A 19737-nucleotide genomic window follows, 5' to 3' on the forward strand; every position below is an offset into this window, starting at 1 on the left:
AACTTGTAGAATTCTTTTGCGAAGTTTACACATTATTTATCACAGGAAAATATAATACTTGTAATACCAAAGAAAAATAAACTATGAAAAATCTGCAAATTTCACCTTTTCTGAATGATTGCAGTAGATTGAGTCACATTTGTAATTTTTATTTTATACCTAGTAACCAAGGTTCATACGCATTGTATCAAAACCGCAACATAATGTGTTGCTATGATCACTGTGGTCTATGCAGGCATCATCTGTTTAAGTACAACAAAATGGGTGCATCAGTAACTTAGAGGCGCCTTTATTGTTGTGTACCACCTCATGTATGTATGATGAATAGAAAATAACCATTGTGTTCGACTTGATTCATGATACTTAGTTGTTTTAGTGTGATAAGCTTTCCGGGTCTTATTTCTTGCCAAATCTGGGGGAAAAAATCAGATTTTAGAAAAAAAAACACAACATTAAGACATTATATGCATAGTAACAGTAGAAATTCAGTTTTGTGCATGCACATTGTTCCATGCTAGTGCATGTTTCGGAATCTGGCTGCCTGGAGTTGTCTGCAGTGTGGTTTCAAATTGCACGACCTCTAAGTCAGGTGAGCCAGAATCTTCAAAAATATTTGAATCACTCACTTTGTAAATGAAAAGGAAGAAACAGATTGCAAGATTGCTTACCCATAACTATTTCTTTCTATTTTTGTGTCAACAGTGGGTTCAGTTTTAATTAATGGAGACCAATTTTGCAACTATATGAAATAAGACTTGCTATTTCTCCTACAAAAATCTATAGCTACATGAGGACTTCAGTCATCATGAAGTAAAATACAGATTGCTAGCAGTGCAACAGTGTTGTCTTAATTGCAATCCAGTCTTTGTAAATTCTTAGGCAGAAGAATTTAAAAATAATATAAACCTTAAATGTAGTCCTACTGCTTCTCTTTAAAATGCTGCTTCACTAATCCCTGAGAGTCTTGAAATGATAGCTTAGGTTGTCTTAGTAAAATACTTTTTGGTTATAGCCAAATATAGCCATTCATACTCAAGTAGCAAATAAGATCTTTTACGATAGGCAGTTATTTTAATTGTTTATGTTTCCATGCTAATGTTTCTGTGAAAAAAATCCAAATTTTATTTCACACAGATTAGTATTTTGCTTAAAACTTTACAAATATTTCCAGGACTCTTATTTTTATGCTTGTGCATGGCAGCATGAAAACTGGATATTCAAATACAGTTTTCTACTTAATTTGTCTTGAGCTTCGTTAGCTGTGACTGCAAAATGGAACTTGGAGAAGTTGGTGAATATCCAGAGGTTCAGCTAGTAGAAAGCTGGCCTTCTCTGCACAGCAGACAGAACTGTCCAGTGCATGGATATGCCAGGTGTTAAGAGATGTGTATGTTGTGTAGAGGGCTTAAGAAGTGGCCAACAGAAGATTTCCTGTGGCTGATGATTTTTAGTTTGAAAGAAGAACTCTTTAAAGTCAGCTCTCTGAATGTCTTGAGAACTATGCAAAACACTACATTGCTTGGCACAGAGGGCAGGCTATAGGAATAGCCCTTTGCTCTGACACGGAGGTTACATAGACTTCAGCAAGAGGTCATTGGTCATTTTATGAAGAGAAATACTAGTGTTTCTATAGAACCCAACCCACCAGCTCTCCTAATCCATGAAGTTTGAAGGTGTGATCAAGAATAACAATAAGTTCTCCTTTCTGTCATCTTCCTTTCTCTTCTTTTCTGCATTTTGTCCCTGCCAGGACCACCATTATGAATGATCTGCTGGTAATCAAGGCATTACCCACAAGCCCTCATCTACACCTTTTCTTTTCTGCTCTAAACCCTTTTCCTCAGTTCTCTCTTTTCTGCTGTCCCTCCGTCTTTATTTCAAAGGATATTAGTCAGACACACAATGGGATTTCACCAAGCTATCTTCCTCATTATTTGCAAAGGATCTGTTTGTAGGGATAAGGATCAAAAGACGAAGCAGAAGTCTGGTGCTCAGCATGTGCTGAAGGCAAGCACAGCCTGTATCTGACTTTGCTTAAGAATGCGTATACAGCAGACACATGCACTTTGAGGGTTACGATACTCCATTCGTACCTTCTCCAAATGTTAAACCATCCAGGAAATTAACCAGGACCTGTGCTGTGTTTAGTGCAGCAGACCTCGAATTGCTCATTTGGAAGGTTTTCAGACCTGTCTGCTGGCATCTGTCACTGCAATTGCAGTTCTGCCTGGGGCTGGCTCAGTGAGGGATGCACACCTAGGCTGCCATTTGAAGAAGAGATGGTAGATGCTTACCAGCAACTCTCCAGACGTGTTTTGAAATCATTCCTGTTCTGCTCAGTTTGGTTGCAGTTTTGTGGCTGAGAACAGCCTGGTGGATAGGAAATGTGCTATCTTACATCTTCTTCAACTAATAGAGAGGTTAGGTGGGAGTTGTGTGTGCTGTCAGAAGTTATACAAGGAGGAAATAGGTCTCTAGCCTAGAGCAGCTCCCCATGAGAATATATAGAGAAAGACAATTCATCTTGAAGAGACCTAGTTGCAAGAAACTTTTTTTTTTTACTGTTTTACAGTAATGTCAACTGATCTGTTGCTTGTCTAAGAACACGCACGTATAATTATCAAGTGATTATAATGTATTGCTAAATGTTATTTCTAATGCATATCAGAAATAAGCAAGGTATAGAAATCTACTTCTTTTTTAATTTCTTCCCATACCAAGGCAGCACAGATGGAAAAATGTTTACATTTTTTGAAACACAATTTCAGAGAATTATTTATTTTTAATGACCATTCTCAAGAACGCTGATTGCAATTGTTAACTGCTCTGAAACATACACTGAAGATAACCTGGGTATTTTGGAAAATCTACAATAAAAGCTGGCCTTAGTAGAGCACTACTCATCTCTCTATTGGAGAACTCAGAGGTATTTAAGTTCTTTGCGACTAGACAAGTTACTTTCTATTCTTAAATGTAAGTTTTCTCTTCTCTGCTTGAGAAGGCAACTCTATTGAGTTACACAAAGGTTAAATAAAGGTAAGATTAAAGTCTGAATTTTCAAAATGCTCTGTTATACATATAAAATCAATGTTAGATCATGGAAAAACACTTCAAGTACAATACTGCTCCTTATTGTTTTTTTAAGTGAGTTTTGAACATGTGTTTACATATATGAATGGTTAGATACTAAGAAAAGCATTCTGTGCAGGGTTTGGCTTTTTTTTTCTTTTCCCAGTTTAAGTAGATTAACATAGTGAACATGACTTTTAATTGTGGTGACTTATATATGGTTTCATGATACAACCACCTGTCTAATATAGCAGACATTACCAACAATTCTGAAATGATTCTGTGTGTATCACAAGAAGTGAGGTTGTTTGCTTTTTAGAGGAACAGTGTGATAGCACTTGGTGATATGCTTCAGTTTCCTAGCTCATTGGTCATACAGTCTCCTCTGTCCAAACAGAAGGGTTGAATGCATCACTTCTCTCTTATTTCTGAGATATGTAATCTAGTTCCAAAGACCACCTGCCTGGTTGCTCTACCATTTCTCCTTTTGTATTGTACCTAGCAAAACTAAGGTGTACAACAATACCCAGGACATAATTAAGATGGTGCCCTTAAGCTACATGTATATATTTTTTTCTTATTTCCTGTTTGGAGATGTTAGCAAAAAATACATAGATATCTTTTTGACTTTTCTTTCCTAGAAGAAAGAAACGTTTTGTTGCCCTAATAAGCAATATAACAGCAATGTCAATGTCTTCTCTGGCATATATGTTCCCAGATTTATGACCAGTAGAAGCTTTTTATTGGAACAGTTTGTTACAGCAATTTACAGCTGAATTAAAGATGTGATATTGAAATATGATATTACTTCTTTAGTGAGGTTAAATACTTGCATTCGTATTTGTTTTGAATATAAATATCTCAACATTACTTAGAGGCTATCAAAATGTATTGCCCCTCTGTGGGGTATGATAGAGTTCCTATAGTTTGCATATTAATTCACTAGAAATAGTATTTTGTGTGTCACAGTATATGTTTAAAATAGAGGAGGAAAAAAGAAACCAAAAACCAAATTGAGCATTAGGATCATTATTAAATAATGTGAACACTGTAATATAACAAGCCAGCATAGATCACAGAATATAAATTCCAGAATGCTATTCAAAAACAAGATGATGTAAAGAATGATTCTGTACTCAGTCAAACTGAAGTCAGAAGGCAAGTCTGCTAATAGACATGCTATGTTCATTCATGTGCTGTGACTGTGAGATGCAGTGAACATGCCCAGTGCTGCAGCAGTCAGGGCGGTGTAACACTTTTCAAGCCACTCTTGTGGAAAGAGAAGTTGGAGAGGACAGAATGTGAGCAGTGCTTGCATTGGTTGTGTCAGGCAGGGCGTGGGGATTTCTGTGCTGGCAGAGCTGTCAAACCAGATTGCCCCCAAGGAGGTCTATCAGGACTAATTCCCCTGGGTTCTTTGGAATTTACTTTGGAGGTATATAGTTGCTGGAAAAAAAGCTAATGGTATTAATTCTGTGAACCGTTGCTTCCCACCATGACTCTGTGATGGAAACAAATACACGCACACATTGGTGGTTTTGTTGATATGTAAAAACTCAGCTCCCCAGATGTGCTTCTACCAGGTAGCAAATGGAAAGCATACAAGATAAGCATTTGAAAAACCATTATCCTAGTACCATATTTTCACTCTTAACTCAAGTTAACGTTACTCAAATCATTGCTTGAGTCGTTTACTCAAATCAGTGGAAGCTTGACTCTACCAAGTCTGCCACCTTTATTTTGTTTTCTGTTATCTCATGTTTGGAAAACAAGGAAGTAGTATGTATTAGGTGCAGAATTTCCAACAGAGGGTATCAGTGGAGTATTTCCATAACTCTCCATCACACAGAAGATTGGGTTTCAATGTTGTATTCATACTTTTCCTAGTTTCTTTGTCATGTCACAAAAGCAATAAAAGCAAACAGGTACAATTAATGGATTTTTTATTAGTCTTAATCGTTTTTGAGAAAGTTGAAGTGGGCATGACTAAATAGGAGATGACAGAACCCTCTAGGTAATGAAGATTATCACTTTTGCTTGCATTTTTATCGCAGTCATGTTTCTTGTTAAACTCAGGAATAATAATCCTTGTTCTTTAGGGAATTAAACATGATAACATTCAGTGAATATTTACAAATATCTATTCGGTCCAGATATTTTTACAGTGACTCCAGTGTATAATACATGGAAAATGAGGAGCCTTCCACTCTTCTGTCTGTATTATTTCAATGTCTGTTTGAGTCTCAAACTAAGAAAGAGATAAAACCAGCAATAACAACAACAACAAAACAACAGAAGGTATATATACCTTTGGCAACCACTTTTGCTGTGGAATTTTTGTTTTTAAGGAAAATAGAAGAAAGGAAAAACATAAAAGGAAAAGAAGTTCATCTTTTTCTGATTTCTTTTTACTGTAACTTTTGGGGAAAATATGTCACCTTATCAGTTCCAGATTTAACTTTACTGTAGATCAGTCTTCCTTACCAAATTAATTGTAATGTTCTGAACCAACCCTTCCACTTGAGGCTAATCCTAATAGGAATAGGTAATTTTCCTGTTTATCTTAATTGATATGCTCCCTAAATTTCAATCTGTACATTAACTTGACCTTAATTATGCAGCCTTATTGATAAAATAAAGGGTACCTAGCCAAGTTCTATGCATGGTTAATAGTTTCTCCTGCGTTTGTAGAAATCATCAACTATCTTACTGGGTTAATCTTAACATTTGAGCCACTGAGTTATATAGCTTCTAATCAGCATTTATTTGATGAAAATTTAAGGCATTTTTTCTGATTTTAGCTTCAGGTGACTACTGACTTTAACTTAGAGCGAACGGTAAGTTCATGTGTTAGAAATTAATTCTCACGGCTGCAGAAGGTTGAGCGGTCTTGCAAGAAGAGGACTTCATGCTCCAGGCATTTTTGTCCTGTACAATGAAGTTGTTAGAAAATGACTACGGTACACTGGGAAACAGTAGCTCTGCTGTTATTGTTGGGTAACATTCACAGTTGATTTGTAGTAAAATACAAGTCGCTCTAGACTGTGGATAAATATCTGACTGCACAGGATGATAATTGCTCTGCCTGCACTTTCTTTGGAGCCTACTTATCTCAGCTGCGATGATTGATAAATATATATTCGTACTGATGTGAACACTTCTAAATTATATAATGATTTTTGTATTATTTCACATTTACTCTGAAGAAAGTTCATGCCAAATTGAGTTTCAGTGCTTTCAGTATCTTTATTAATCAGAATAGGAAAAGTATGGTATGTTTCCCCTTTTTGCACAAGATCGATTTTTAAAGCAAGAGTTCCTTTATCTTTTTGTGGAATGATGCAGAGAGTTATGGATGAGGGTATCGAGTAACTGACTTCAAACAGAACACAAATTCACTAAAGTGAAAATGATTGTGATAGTTTTCTAATTTCCCCCACAGTGTATGTAAAACTGACTTTTAAAGTGTTTAGTGGATAATGGATCATGTAAGGTCAGTACTAGCCATAGCTGTTATGGCTATTATTTTCTCCTTTCATGGGAGGGTGCTCAGCAAAATGAGATTGTCACGCTCTTTTTTTTTTTTTTTTTTTTTTTTGAGAGGACAGCGACAGACAGTTAAAAGCCTCTTCATGTAAGGATGTTATTTCATAAAGACACCAGCACTGGATTATCCCCTTCACTTTAAACTTCTGCCAGCTTGTACAAAGAGATAAAACAAAATAGCCCCAATCCCAGGGGTGGAGAAGTGCTGGCCAGATCTGCCCATGTCCACAGCTTTCATTTTGATTAGTCACATGTGAGGAAAATTCACTTAGGCTGAGAGGTAAATTTAATACCAGTTATGCCCATGCTGTTCATATCACAACCATTTTCACATGATGCCACTTAATTCCCTAAGAAGCAGAAAGGTAAATCGGTGGCTGGCCAGCTAAGGTGTCATAATGCATTAGGACCAGGGCTCGCTGCAGGGGATAATGGTTCTGATTGCTGTTGACTCATGTCTCCACCAACTGCCTCATGTAAAATAAGTGACATTTAAAAGGCATCAAGATGTGAGAAGAGGTTAAAAAAAAAAAATAAAAAAAAAAAACAGAAGAAGAAAAAGCGGAGTACTAAACTTGCCACTTGAACATAAAGTCCCTTTTTCACCCTAAGTGGTATAAAAATGATAACTCGACATGCCATAGGTGACCTGCACTGCGCTTTGAACTTCCTGTCTTGTGTTTTTAGAGAAAATCTGTAAAATTGCTTCTGGGAACTGCTCCAACATGTTATCATTTATTTCCCATTTAATTTTTTTTTTTTTTCTTTTTTTAATTTTTTTTTTTTTTTTTTTTTTTACTTTTATTTTTTATGCCCTTGGATATCAGTCTATTCATCTTTTAAAAAGCTAAAGGCTGAATCAAGTTAGGCAACGGTATACAACAAGAGGCAGCCTAGTCTCTGAAGGCCCATTTAAGTCTATTTTTATAAAGAGAATCAAATTCCAGTTTACAGTAAGCATATGCTTCAGTTGACATCTGTTTCTAAGACTTGGATGCTTTGTTTGCATAACAGGCACCAATAAATGGCCTTGTTTTAAGTCTGCTCACTCAGTTGTATTTGGGTTGTTCAGCTGGGGATTTGAGTTGCAGCTGATCCCCTACCGCTTGTAGCAGATACGAAAGAGAAGAAAAAGAATCTGAGGAAACCAGTCTTATTTATTAATGCAGATTTCAACATTCTCAGTGAACCACTTCCCTTTTGTTACATGACCACTAAATTCTTGTTTGCCCAAGCAGAGAAGTGTTTCAAAGTATCAAATTAAAGACAATAAAAAGGGTGGTGGGGTTTTTGCTGTTGTTGCTGTTGTTTTTGTGTTGGATTTTTTTTTTCCAAATGTTTTATTTAATAGCCCTTGTATCTTACTCAGCTGACAAAGCCTGGTATTATGGAGAACATGTAATGTTGGGAATTAAAGGGATGATATGTGTAAGAAATGCATTTGTTTTGGCAACATGTAATTACACAGTATAGTAAGTGTTAGTGTTGTTTTGTTTTTTTTAGTATTGTGTTTTCTTTAAATCACAATGCCCTGCTAATGATGCAGTCAAAAATTCTGGACTCGTATAGGAAAAATATGAAAGTATATATGTTGCTTCTTTAGCTTTTAGAATGTAAGCGCTCACTGAGAAGATTCATTCTGATGCAATTATTTGATGTTTCTCTGATATCTATAATATAATTTAAATGCATTTCAGCTAAAACTAGAAAGTGCCTCTATAAAGAGGACAAAAATGTATTAGTAGTATCACAGCTGTATAATTACTTTGCTTAATAACTACTGTGGTGGGTTTTTTTAAAGCAATAATATCAGCACTGATTCCTTTTAGTATTTTGAACTTCTCCCCCTGTAAATTGTTGTAAAGTGCTCTCTAGTAGTTTACAGAATATGTAACATGTTTCAAGTGGATTTACTTATCAACTTTTTTTCTGGTGGTACCAACAGCAGTAGTATGAAATATATCTACTCCATTTACTCTTATCCATTGCACCTACTTTCTTTTTCCCTTTAATTTTTATATATGGTAAAAATTTCATTGAAGAGAGATTTTAGATGACAGGACTGTAATTTTAAACCCAATAGAAGAGGTGTAAGCAATTTGAGCTTAGCTGAAGCATAATCTTAGGTTGTCAAGAAGAAACCCATTCTCCCTATGCTAATCAATCAGTATATCAACCGACCAATCATCTCCTCAGCTTAGCATATATCCTAAGGTTTGATATATCTATTAACTGCCCATCATGCAGCTGGTCTCTGGTTGATGAGATTCCCCCTATCTTGGCATTTGGAGGCAGACAACTGAGCTATCACAGCCTCAGATAAATACTAAAGTGGAGATTTCAATCCTGCTCCTGATAGCAAAGACAATCCAGGAATATAGAACATATTTTCAGTACAGAACGCACAGAGAATTACATTTTCAACAGTGTGTTATATTTGAAAATTGCATATATTTCATTATCTCTTCCTCGTTCACCCCCCTCTGTTACCCAGAAATAACAGTAAATTACACTTGTATTGTGACTAAAACTCTTGAAAGGGAAAAAGAGAAGCAACAGGAATGTTCTCCAATTTGTTGTTAACTACTGATTACTGTAGTGGAGGTACACAACTACTTTTAAGAACGCGGTTTTCCTCATTATTATAGTGTTATTCATTTACTGATGGAGAGCTATATGAAAATAGTATTGCAATACGTTTAATCCTTAAGGAAAAAGTTTGAATTTCAAAAGATTGTACACTTATCTCTCCATCTTGAAAGTCTGAGCTTAAATGTCATTGGGAAAAGATGTAGCCTAGCTATTGAATGGTCTACCTGCTGTATAAGAATTCATTGTGAAGAGAAATGCTGTGGAAAGTGACGACTAACTCTCTTGGCTTTGCAGTAAGTAAAAATCAGTATCTGCCTTAAAGTATAATAGGGCCTAAGTGAAAACTTTGCTATTATCAGAGGAGGAGTGGCCAGCAGGGATAGGGATGTGATTGTCCCTCTTTACTCTACCCTTATGAGACCCAATCTGGAACACTGCATGCTCCCAGTACAGGAAGGATGTGGAGCTGTTGGAGAGGAACCATAGGAAGGCCATGAGGATGATCAGAGGGCTGGAGCACTTCTCCTATGAAGACAGTTTGAAGGAGCTGAGCTTACTCAGCCTGGAGAAGGATGCAAGGAGACAAGGGGATTATAAAAAGGGGGAAATAAACTTTTTACTTGAGTATAGTGATAGGACAGGGGAGATGGTTTTAAGCTCAAGGAGGAAAGGTTTAGATTGGATGTCATGAGGAAGATCTTTACTTAGTAGTGAGGTACTGGAACAGGCTGCCCAGAGAGGTTATGGGTTCTCTGTCCCTGGAAGTGTTCAAGACCAGGTTGCCCCGGGCAACCTAATCTAGTATCAGATCTAGAGGTTGGTGGCCTTGCCTATGGTAGGGAGATTGGAACTTGCTGATCCTTGGGGTCTCTTCCGACCCAAGCCACTTTATAATTCTATGATTTGCTTCTCCCTGGAGAGAATCTTAGTGCCACCAAGGGTCTGTGGTGAGTTGAGAATGAGCAAGACCTGAGCCTGCAAGGAAAAAATCCAGTTCTAAAATTATGGTGTCAAAAAATGGGGGCCAATTTCTGTGCTGGTGTGCTTCTATGCTTCAATTCCAGAAATCAGCAAGTATGCACTCACTTTAAGAAAATAATAAACTTCATTTCAAGACCTACCAAGAAAAATCCTAAAGATGTTTTGAGGTGAGCTCATAAGCCTTTTCCTGCCCTCATTCAGTTAAATTGGGTGTAGTGATTTGTTTAGATATTTTTCCTTTGTTTTGTGACTCAATTCACTAGATGTTCTGAGATTTTTTTTTTTGTCAAATGTAATTAGTTCATAGGCTATGTGTCTCAGTTAAAATACAATATTCTTGACCTTAGAGCCCTTTTGTCTCAGAGTGTAAAAGAATATATATGTATAGCTCTACAATGTTTTTCAGATTAATTCTTGGAGCACCTGTGCTGCTCCTTTGCATTATTTGTGCCTTGTGGAATAAGAATGTGGCCAGTTAAGTCGTAGTTTATTACAGTAACATGGAAAATGTGAAAGTAATCAGGGAACAGTGGTTGTTTGTATTTCAGACTGTTTCAGAGACTAAATTCTGCTCATCATTTTTGCATTCTCCCTTACCATAGTCCATCCACTGAGATGCTGATTTCTTGAGGAGGATTTTCTTGGACTGAAATCTAAAAAGTGATCTAAAGCAGTAATACTAGCATATACTAGTATAATGAAGGCTAGTTATTTTCTCAGAAAGACATTATCAGCTGTGTGTTTCAAATTCAGGATTGGTCCAATAGCTGGGATATACTGCCATAGCTAAATTGTCAATGAAGTTACACTTCATAGTACTAGCTGAAGATCTGGCCCATTGTATTCAGTGCTAATGAAAGGTGTCTCATCAACAGCATTGGCTTTTGAAACTTGTTCAGGCAAAAACTAGTCATAAACAAGAGAAGTGTAAGTTGTCTTGTAATGATCTAAAAATCCATTTCAAACTTGACTCAGAAGGATCTGTAAAGATCTTTGTGCTTATTTGGCCTTTCAGAAAAACTTTGTATATTTCCCCTCATTATAAATAACTTTTGCTTTGATGCAGTCTTAATTCCTATGGAACATAGATGCATGTGGGTCTGCAAATAGGTGAGATGTCTGAAAGGGACTCATCCTTTTGCAGTGAACTCAAGAGAAAAACTCTGTACCAACCAAATTCAGTGTAAGAGATGATAACAACGCTGATGAAGGTGATTATCAATAGTATATACTACTAGAAAAATTGTGCATAAGATTACTTGAAGACATCTACAGAGAAAGGATGGATGCTCATGAAATCTCATGACCTAATCATTTCATTTAAGAGTATGTGAGATGCATGTTAGTTGCTGGTTAATGAAGTTCCAAATATAGTTTTGTTAGAGGTGGTCCAAAGCATTCAAACAGAAGTCTGTACACAGTTGTTATTTCCACTTGCACACAATTAATAACTCCTGGCAGCACAGAGCAGATGCTGTGCTAGTGGTTTGGTGAACTAAGTAGAATGACAGTTTGATAAAGCAGAAACGAATTCTAATTTGATTCTAATGAATTAGAATCTACTAGGACCCCAGATGCATTATTTTCATTTTTTTAATCTGTTGATAAATGAATTATTAAAATAGACCCTCACAAATATGAGAGAAATCCAACACTCAGACACCAATTCCAAAAGTCCAGCCTTTCTCTGTATCAAGTACTTGAGAATGGTAAACGGTATTATTAACTAGAGTTAATCTGTAGGTTGTAACCCTGTCCTACTGTGACATATCTTTAAAATAGCTAAATTAATAACTAAATTCCTTATTTCCTCTCTTCATCTACAGACAGAAGTAAATTTTGTATATTACAGTTGACTAGGTAGGGGTACAAGGCTACAGCTGAAGTAAGATGGATTATAAGACACTGCAAATACTGATCATAAAAACAGTTGTTCATTTGAAATAACCAACTATTTATCTGGGCGTAAATTCTTTGAAGTCTTCCTTTCAGAATAGCTTTTTGTTTTGAAGCAAATAAATTTGCATGTACTCAAAATTTGGTGCAACATATTTAAATAATTCAGTTCAAGTATCATTGAATATTCTTTTTCTACACTTCCTCAAATGAGTGCTCATTCAAATCAGATATTATGAAAACCCAGTGACTAATCCTAAATTCAGGTGTACTACCACTCAGGCTAGGAAGATTGCTAGTTGATCATGCTAAGATGCTCCCTTATCCATTATTGGATCTGAAAAAGAGGAGGATTAAGAATTATCTGACTTCTCAGTTAATGTGCAAATCATCTAAAAGCTCAGCTTAGAAAGGTCTTAGAAAGCAGAACAGCACTAAAATAATAATGTCCTAAGAATTTTTTAATAATATAAGTGTGCCATATCACATTTTTAGAGGGAAAATGGAGTTCTGTGATTTATATCTCAGATAGTCTTGTATCCCTCTCTTCCTCTTTTTTAATTACGTGTGAACTATAGATAACTATAGCTATTCTTAATGCTTGTTTTTTTAAATTGCAATTGGGAGTTGTCACTTGGGACAAACTCATGCCATTGAGATTTACTAAAAATTATGTTTCCTTCAAGTGAAAATAGAAAAGATGTTGGTAACTATCTTTGGAAACAAGTTTTACTATTAATATATATACATTTAACTAAACACAAGGAAAGGAGAAATGTGTCTCAGGAAATACAATTGTGTCTAATGATCTTTGTAGGTTTTTTTCTGTGAGTATTGTTTCTAGTATCTTTCTCTGCTGTTGGCTATGGTGATAAAAACCTTCATTGCAAATATTCAAATACTGATTTTCTTTATTTTCAAGGCTCAGGAGAATCTGGGAACCTGAAGGCGTCCCTTAATGATCCATCTTTGCATTTTTAGGCTAGTTCTGTTGTTTGCTATAGCAATATTTGTTTTATCATTTCTATCATTCCACTATGTATACTTGCCTTTCAAAATCAGTGAAAAGTATTTAAAAAGAGAAGAGAAAATGCTAGTATTTCAAAACCCTATTATAATGCATTTTCAAATATGTCAGACACATCTTTGTTAAAATTAAACCAAGGATTGGTTTTGAGCGAATAGCCCTATATCCTTACAGATGCTGTGGATGGATGCATCTAAGCTGCTTATTATATTGATGGGTTTTGCTGCTCTGCAGCAAATGAAAACAGGCAGCTGCTTCCTCCATCAAAGCAAAAAGCAGCCTGAGTTTTTATTAAACGAGTGTTCATTTCTTCTATTGCCAAAATTCTTACACAAAACAAAAGAGCAGTTTTCGCACATTATTGCTTAACTAGACATGAACAACTGACAGCAAGTGATAAGCCTGTCTGCTTTTCACAACTGGTAATCATTTTTGGAATAGATGTTTTAATATAGTTGAATGTAAAATTTTGTAATTTACATCTACAATAGTACCTAAATTTATAGATCCAGGGTTGTTTTTTTATTTTTTTTTATTTTTTTTGCAGGGGAATGAAGGCTATAATCACAAAAGGTTTGTTCCAGTGTTGTTTAATTTTTAATAACTATTTGAAAACTAGGCAAAAAAAAAAACACCACAAAAAACACACACACAACACAATCAAATTCATTCATTTGAAAAAAAAAGGATGTTAAAGACAATCATACAAGTAGATTTGTACAGCTTGCCAATTTTTCTTACGGAAGAGGTATGTGTACATTTACAGCCTTGACTTCTTACTGTATTTCCACATCAGTTCCACCGAGCCTCTTAAGTTTCGCACTCTAAAAGAAATTTGCAGATTGCAAACCATCATGTTTCCCTCCTAGTCATGAATAATAATGAGAATGAAAGTGAGAGATACAGTGCTGAGGCCATTTTGCCTGGGCTGAAGATCTCAGCCTGTGCTTATACATATTTTCCAATGATCTGAATATCATAAATTCTGTTTTAGATTGAAAGGGAGACATGAGTTTCTATAAAATGCATGTGCGTAGAAAAAAAAAATGGTGATACATATTTCCCTTTTTATCTTCTATTTCTTCTAGTGTTCTTGTACCTATTCAAACTCACTTATAGCAATCCTGCTGTGGAAAAGTAAGCTAGCCATTCTCCCTGTCAAAAATTGTTCCTCTTCACATGTGTTAGTGTCAGGCGCAGTAAGGCTAAGGTGTTAGGCGGTACTACTAAGGCTGTTAAGTACTTTTATTTACGCTGTATGTGATTGTCACCAAAGTTGTTCATTTTTAAATGCACTTAAGATTAATTTCAGTATTCAGCGTCTCAGATTAGACAATTGGACTTTCAAATCCAGTTAGCTCTTACATTAATACTTGAAGTGGCCAAGTGTCCAGAAGGGCACAGTATTCTCTAGTTCCTCTTGAAAATCTGCTCCCAGACTGAATTTTGACCTCTGTTGGAGAATAGTTTTACAATTATGTGCTCACTATGTGCAACCAATTTAGTGAGACTGACCCTTCTTTTATCTGCTTGTGCTGTAGATGGGTATAAATGTAAACTTGAGAATACAGTTTTGAAAATTGGATTTCTCTGTACTGCAGACTCAACAAGAAGGGTGGGTTTTTTTAGTGTTTTTTACTACTTTTCCTCACATCAATTCTTTTTATTTCTTCATTTGTCTAGAGTGACTGAACAGTTGTCATCATAATAGTATGAAAGCCATTTTCTATGCCAGGTTTTCACTTTTCTGTACATGCATTTTAAGGCAGATAAAAACTTGAACATTTTTAGTAATAGTGCCTTGCTATGTGTGTTTGGGGTTTTTTAAAACTAAATGCACCCTGGGTTACATGGATTTATGATATCCTTTCATTTGTGTCAGATTTTATGTACTACATGAGTGAAAATAAATCCTGCTTGTCTATGCTGAGCAACATTTTTGATAGTTGTTTTTTTTTGTTTTTTTTTTTAATTGGTTAGGTATTTGATGTATGGAGTTTGACAAAAGTCGAGAGCTGGAAGTGTTTTTGAGAACTATTCATGCAATGTAAATAAATACAGCAATGCAGTTAATTACAAGCTTTTTACTCAAGCAGTTACCCAATTAGGACAATCATGCTGTGTATTACTAGCAAGGTATATTTGTGAGACTCATGCTATGCTGCCACTATTTCTTAGTCTTAATGGTACTATCCACAACTTCGTAGTTTTCCTTTCACTTGAAAGTGAATTCTTGTGCTTCATCAATACAACAGTTCTTATTATTGTTTAGAGCCTTGTTTTGATTTTTTCTCCAAATTGTTGGGCTGTAGAACCTTGATTTCTACTTGTTCTCTCATTTTTCTAAGACCTCCAGCAGATATACTGTGCTTCTGGCTGTGCTCAGTGGCGCTGATGCACAAAAAACTAACCAGAAGGAAATCGTCAAACTTACCTTCCCTCGTGACCAAAATATAAGATTTCATACAGCGAAATTTAAGTGATAACTGTGTTACAGTAGTAGTTTCTGCCCTCTACCAACAATATATCTTTCATGCAGTCAGTAAACCTTAGTTGCTCAATAGAACTGCTGCAATAATGTTTGAGACATTATTAATCTCTGTGCCTATATTGCTTTTTTTTTTTCCTCCTAATTTGATGACTATTAGAGCAGGTATGCTGATTTCATGTAGCCCACAGTTAGGACATATGAGAAAGATGTATTTGAGTATATTAAACTGGGAAGATGGTTGACTTTATAAATGTAAACTGCCTTTGCATTCAATGGTTAATATTTACTGGTAACTTCAAGTCAATATGATGATGACACACAGCTTAATAATGCAAGTAAAAAATCAACATTGATAAAATAATGTTTTTAGTTCAGACATCTTTACGTGTGGCTGTGTGAAGTGCTAGGAAAAAATGACAAAGAAAACTTGCCATTTGGCTTGGCTTGGAAAGAAACTTGTTAATCTCCTAGTACAAGTGAGGCATTTGAAGGACAGCTATATACCTTCTACTCAGAGCTTCGAGGGATGGTTCACCTGTCACCTCCAGTTGTGCCTTTGTTTGCTGTGTATAGCAGTGGCAGACAGTAGAGCAGAGTTGCACTAATCTCGTGCTATGCCAATTAAAGTAATCAGCAGCTACTCTGACTTCTTTGTACCTATGAAGCAGTGCAGAGAACTAACACCTCTGAAATCAAATGTCTTCTTTAAAAAGGCAATGTCTTCAAATTCCCAGCACTCCCTCATTGCTGAACATTATCTGATAGTATGCCTTACTTTAAGAACTTTACATCAGATCTCAGTATTTGCTATGCAAATTTATGGTGGCATTCTGTAAAATTTGTGTTAAAGCTGCTGTGGAGAAGCAGTGATTTATTTATTTTTTAATATTGGATAGTTTATTTTTAGAACCGAATTTTCTCTAATCTCCCAGAGAATTCAGCATTTTTAAATGGAAGTAGGTTGTAATAAAACAGGAAAATAAACAGATTTTTTGTTACTTTGGAGAAGCGATGCTCCACCTGATGGTTTCACAAAGCATTTTCATAGGGAAGTATGTGTGTACATGTGTCCACATGAGCTAAAGTTTGGTTTGAAGAACAGGTTAGAAGAAACCTGGTTTAATGTATTCACAGCACTAATGTTTTTTTTTCTCTGTGGGAAAAGTTTGGGTGTGGTTTTTTGTTTTGTTTTGTTTTTTGTTAAATCATACCTTAAGGATTTTGGATGAGTCAGGCGTTATTCTTGACCTTCCCAGAATTTCATTCAGTGTATTTAAGTAACTTAATATGTCAGTGTCTCTTGGTGTGGTTCCTAACCTGAAGAATTTGAACAATAGAAATTCACAATGTCATCAAATTCCTGTGTGGTAAGATCTGTTCTTGTGGTGAGACAATATAATGTGGTGATAAGTGGTATAGAAATGCATTTTGTATGTGTCTGTGTATATAACATTTCATCATCTGACATGATACTATTTAGCGCTATTGTCTTTCTAGCATTATCACTACAGTGTTGTCACAAAGCTGTCTGGAAGTGTAGACTTCATGGGCTTTATGGCACATGTACAAATGGGACGGTAAACACTTTGTGGAGTTTTCAGGGTGAAAAATATCTTCAAAAATGCCAGCAAATAGTGTGAAACATTTATTTTTGCTAAATGAAACTCTTGGTTTTACTCTGTTTCCTTTTACAGTGAGATCTGTAGCCCTGCTGTCTAGGTCTTTTAGTATATTTATAGCCTTTTAGATTCAAATGCCATTTGGGGGTCTTTTGATATTCTTTTGCCTATACAAGTGTAAATAATTGACCATTGTGTGTAAGTAATTGCACACACAAATAGGTAACCATCCAATGTTATGTATTTATAATCAAATTCACAATTCAAATTGACAACAATTTTATTTTGGATATCAAATAATTAATGTATATTATTATTAATACATGTATTATATTAAAATTTCACAGGAAACTTAATTCAGACATGCATATCTGTATGCATTTGCAGGAAACAAATTATGCTTTTAAAACTTTGCAGTAGCTTTTAACTCAGGAATAGCTGCATTTCTGAATTACAGCTGAGCATTTCTAACAGAAGTAGAACTATCTTATACTTCAAAATGTAGGTCATTGTATTGGTAAATGTAGGTCAGAGTGAAGGGGAAGAAGGCAGCATGCAAACTCCTCCACATGCATCTTTAAGCTTATCCTTGTTTTGAAGGCAAAGAGGCTTACCTACCTGTTCAAGCACGAGAAGCTTTTCCTTTTACTAAAATTAACACAGGTATTCTTGCTTTTGGCATCTTGGCTTAGCTGGAAGTGCTACATGCTTCCACACTTGAGACCTGTGCTTGTGAAAGAACTTCTGACTGCCTCTTCTTTAGCTGCCAGCTGAGGTGATACCTTCTTTCCTGTGGAGTGGGGAAGAGCCATGTATGTTACCAGCTTTAAGAAGAGCATTGTCTTTCCAAAGGTGCTTTCCCCTTCTCTCAGCACAGAGCTATCTGATATTCCTGCAGTTTCAGCCAGTATCAACATTGTAATGGTAGCAGGGGAAAGAACAGTGACCCCTCATAAAAGATTCAGTGACACCATTTAAAGTGCCCTTTCAATAATAACCATAGAAAAGTGAGAAACATTTGACTGAGTGCACTGAAAAGTCTGATGTTGAAGTATTTTGCTGCATTTGACAAGTATTTTGATAAATCCACTCAGGCTAAAAGTTTGCTATTAAAGAGTTTATTTTTCTTTATTTTATTTTATTGTGTGTTTGTGTGTGTAATCTGAGATATGTAGCATTATAAATGGTATTAAATTAGCCATGTCTTCACTAAATATTTTTTAAAAAAACACCACTTTTATTGCTTGAGTGTACGCCAGTCATTGCAAGCTGAAACATTCTTTATGTTGTACACTAAAATATTTAAACAGTTATTATATTTATTGCAAAATCTGTCACTTTAGCATATTGCAATGCTCAAAAGCATTGAATTGCTCAAAAGGGAGATGGAAAATCCTGTGCAATTCTTAGTGTATATTTCACCAAAGAATGGGTAATCGTGTGTGAATATTTTATTTTAACCCTTAGCAGTCCTAACAAAATAGCACATTGCTTTAATACCTAATCAGCCCTAACCAGTAAGAAGCAGGACAAATAACAACAGTGCTTTAGTGTTTTTGTCATACATATAAATTGTCGGTCTGGTTTATTTTTTTGGCTTTATGTTTTGTTTTTTCTAACCTGTAAGATTGTTGTCATACAAAAGTCATATACAAAGTTTTGGCCAAATTCTGTCTAATCGTTTGCTTGACTTGCATGCAGACAAAACCTTTATGAATCTTAATCATTTTTCACTGTGAATAAGGGTAGGTCAGAATATTTATTGGGCGGACCAGAAGAATTATATATTTGAGTCAAGCTGTAAGTGATTTAAAAGGAGGACAATTTTTCTCCCAAACTTCTGCTTCCATTAAATATGCTGTGATGTTTTAAAGTCTTTGGAGAAGAAACAATTACAAAAAATAGCCTAAAGATAGTAAGCTACATGGAATTCAATTTGCCTGCCTGGAACCATCTAAAGGATGCTCCCAAATGTCTGCTTTTAAGTATACTGAAACCACTGAAGTGTCTACAGTTTATAATACTAAGTCAGGCTTCTGTCATAATAATTTGTAATGCTATGTGTGGTGGGGGGAAGCTAACCCTAGTTTTGACCTGTGGATAGACGTGAAGCATGTTTTCTCATTGCTAAGCAACGACAGATGGAAAACACATACAACTGTAATTTGGCTGCATTTGCCTTTGATTCATCCTCCCTTAAATTTGGGAGCCTATCTCAAGTGCCTGAATGCAAGCCTCTTTTCCCTAGGCTCCTCCAGCAATACAGACAGATGCCTGCAGGAGAGCATCCGGCCTGCAGGAGTGTATTCCCCACTCCATGGGCTCCTGTGTTTCAGTTAGATTGTTCCAGTTAGGTGGGAAACTAGCCGCAAGTGAAGGCAAGTTTCTTGAGTGTTGTTGAGGGGGTAAGTTTGCACAGGTGCTGGAAGTGACCACTGCCAAGTCCTGTGCTGGAAACTTACAAAGTCACAAACAAGATGAAGTGGGTGAAAAAATCGGGATTGCTCCTGGTTGCT

At 35.8% G+C, this 19737-nt stretch overlaps 1 protein-coding gene across 2 annotated transcripts in view; it reads left to right on the forward strand.

Moving 5' to 3' along the window:
* Positions 1–19737, forward strand: part of CAMKMT (calmodulin-lysine N-methyltransferase) — a 175492-nt gene that overhangs the window by 112562 nt on the left and 43193 nt on the right. The gene's annotated exons all lie outside the window — the stretch shown is intronic.

The sequence above is a fragment of the Coturnix japonica genome, chromosome 3 (assembly GCF_001577835.2).
Source record: "Coturnix japonica isolate 7356 chromosome 3, Coturnix japonica 2.1, whole genome shotgun sequence".
Classification (NCBI taxonomy): domain Eukaryota; kingdom Metazoa; phylum Chordata; class Aves; order Galliformes; family Phasianidae; genus Coturnix; species Coturnix japonica.